We start from the raw sequence: 3,215 nt of genomic DNA, 5'->3' as shown, positions 1-3,215 counted from the left end.
AAGAAATGTTATAATATAAAATAAATTTGACTTTTAAAATTAGGTGAACATTACTGTACATTTAGGATTGTCCTTGAGGAATGTCTATAAAAGAGATGAAGAATGGTTGGTTTATTGCAATAGTTCTCAATGGTCTCAGGATCTCTTATACGCTTAAAAATAAACAAGTAGCTTTTGTATATAGGTTATATTGATCAATATTTATTGCACTGAAAATTAAACACTTTTGTATAATTATGAAAATACTTTGATCTCACAAATCCCTATGAAGGGACTACTTATTGGTCCCTGGACCATACTTTGAGAACCATTGGTTTCTAGATTGTCTGAAGAGTGATGAAGCATGAAGGATGTTAGAAAAAAACATAATATGCTAGATTGTTGTTTTCTCAAAGTGACCCGGATAAAAGTTAGTGAAAAGGAAGATGGTAGAATAGACAATTTCCTCCTACTGAGTAGTCTTTAAAGAATAACATTCCAGTTTCCCAACTTTAAAGGTCCATGTTCATTATATTTGGATCCTTACTGTGGCTATAATCAGATATAACATAGATTAAAATAATTTGACAAATATCCTAAAAATAACTTATTCACTTTAAGTCAAAGAAGACATAAAGTATTTTCCATGAATATTTATAGAATCCATAGTATCTAAAGCTTCTCAATTAAATTAACTTCCTCAAAATTCCCAGGTTTTTTTTGAGAGTACAAAATGTCTTTGTCATTTCAGATTATAATCTCAAGAGTCATATTTGACTCTTCTCTTTCTTTCATCACCTATATCTAAATCAGATGTTATATTCTATCAATTCTATATGCTCAAACTTTCTGGCATCTGTCTTCTTCTCTTTATTCAAATAACTAATGTTATAGTTCTAATAGTAATCACTTGAATGAATTATTTTGACAGATTTTAACCAGTCTCTTTATTTTCAGTTCTTCCACTCTTAAATATGAGTTTCACTATGTCCTATTCTAGGCTCAAAAATCTTCAGTGTTCATATTTAAAGCCCTTGACAATCTGGTTCCAATCAAATGTTTCTACTTTACTCCCCATTATTCATCTTTATTTACTCTATGTCTAGCCAATTGAGATTATCATGCTATTTACCAAAATTCTATTATATATTGTACCTCCATTTTTTACTAGAAAGACCAAGGAAAAGTGAAGTACTTCACAGTTTTACCTAGTACCCTCCCTTTTTCCTTTCATTATGTCTTTCCTTCTTTTGTTTCTAATTTGTCCTTGTAAAAATATGTTTTTTTAATATTCCTCCTTATTTTCTTACCCCATTTATGTGTTCTTTCCTCCACTTGTTCTCCTTGTAGTTTCCTTAGTTTTTGTCATTGTCATATAATTCTTTTTTAAAAAAATTCCAGTTTTAGACTTCCTAATGGATTCCTCTGCCAACTCCTTTTTCTATTTTTTATAGATCATTTTTATTATGTCACATCTTTCTAACCACATTTTCAAAATGATCAAATTCAAAATCATTTTCAAATTCAGAGTCAATCATAATCTGGATTCACTCTATCTTCTATATTTACAATAGAAACACTTTGTCAGAGATCTCCATGTCTTCATTGTCCCTAAATTCCCCTGTTAAATTCTTCTTTTTCATATTTTTTTTTCATCTGGAATATCTTCTTCCCTTATACAAAGCATACTAGCCCTGAAATCCTAGTTCAGGTGATAATATTTTCTATCACTCCTTACCTGACTATATTCTAACTGACATGGTATACGTTCCTTTCAAAATTTCATATAGTACTCATTGTTTGTACTCAATTTGGTATTTAATCATTTAATATGCAATTTTTTTTTCTTTCACATATGCCTATTTTATCTCCTCAGTGAGTTTTAGCTCTCTGTGAATAAGAAACTATGTTTTATTCTTTTTTTTTCCCTTGTCACAGTAAAGGATATTTCTATATACAATGGGTATTCAATAAATACTACAGGAATTGAAACAAAGATTTTACATAGTAAAATGTTGTAAGTTGAATGAGAAGGAAAAGGCTATTAATGATTACTTGTTAATTATTCTTTCCTATCCAAATCATTCAGTTTGCATCTATTTTGCATAGGCCTATATGTTCACATGTAATATCTTCTCACTAAATCATAATTTCTTTAAGGACAGAAGCTATTTTACTCTTTTATCTTTTTTTATTCATTGCCTTCAATCATTTTAAAAATTGTTAACTGGTGTAACTGAATTTATTATTTTAAATAACGTAAATATGATTGATTTGAGGTTATGCAAATTTTTATGAATATTTAAAATTAAAATCTGAATAACTGCATTTGATTATACTGTAAACAAACAGAAAACTGTGAAATGAATTATGATAAAATCTTAAGGAAAAGAAAAGTGAACAAGTAAGAATAAAGCAGTAGAAGAGACAGACCTGAGTTTCTTCTCCTTGCTGAGTCCACTTCTTCTGTGATCACATCGTGTAATGGACAGACATAGACAAAGGAGATGGGCGTGAGTGGAGGTACTCAGAAGGTAAAAATTGACACTGAGGGAAAGGGCCAAAAATCGTTTTGCCAGAAAAGCCTGTGCACAGTTGTGAGGAAAAGATAATCAAGTAGACACAAAGAGGAATAGGAAAGAACTGATATAGATTTGGTTAAACTATTGAATGTTAGAAGACTTAGAAGATAAGAGTTAGTGTAGGAAATGGAGTATCCAAATTTTAAAATTGGCTGAGGAGAGATACCATTAGCACAAAAGACTGTTACAAGCAATTACTAGTCTGTTCAAGATGTTGCTATTTCAAATAGAATGTACTCTTGTTACGAATCATTTATTTATTGACTGATGACTGCTGAAAGTAAAGAAGTCATATTACAACTGCCAACATCACTCACACTCTAATCAAGGCATTATCATTTTTCTTCATCCTTTTTAGTTTCATTGAATTTGTATACAAATTAAAATTCAGAACAATAGATCAATCAATTCAATACAGCCAATTCTTGTCATCACAGTAATACAGAGCAATAAATATATCCCAACTCAAATATATTGAATTTAAATCACATTTAAATTTTAGCTAATCTTCAAATAAAAGAACAGATCTTTAATTATTTTTAATTTTTTCATAAAAAAATTTATCACAAAATGTACAATAAAACAAGCATGTAGATAAGGTATACTTTCAGAAGAATATCTCTCTTTTTTGATAGCTAAGAATGTATCGAGATT

Source organism: Antechinus flavipes, chromosome 5, assembly GCF_016432865.1.
Source record: "Antechinus flavipes isolate AdamAnt ecotype Samford, QLD, Australia chromosome 5, AdamAnt_v2, whole genome shotgun sequence".
Lineage (NCBI taxonomy): Eukaryota > Metazoa > Chordata > Mammalia > Dasyuromorphia > Dasyuridae > Antechinus > Antechinus flavipes.
The sequence above is the reverse complement of the archived record's forward strand: the minus strand, read 5'-3'. Positions refer to the sequence as shown.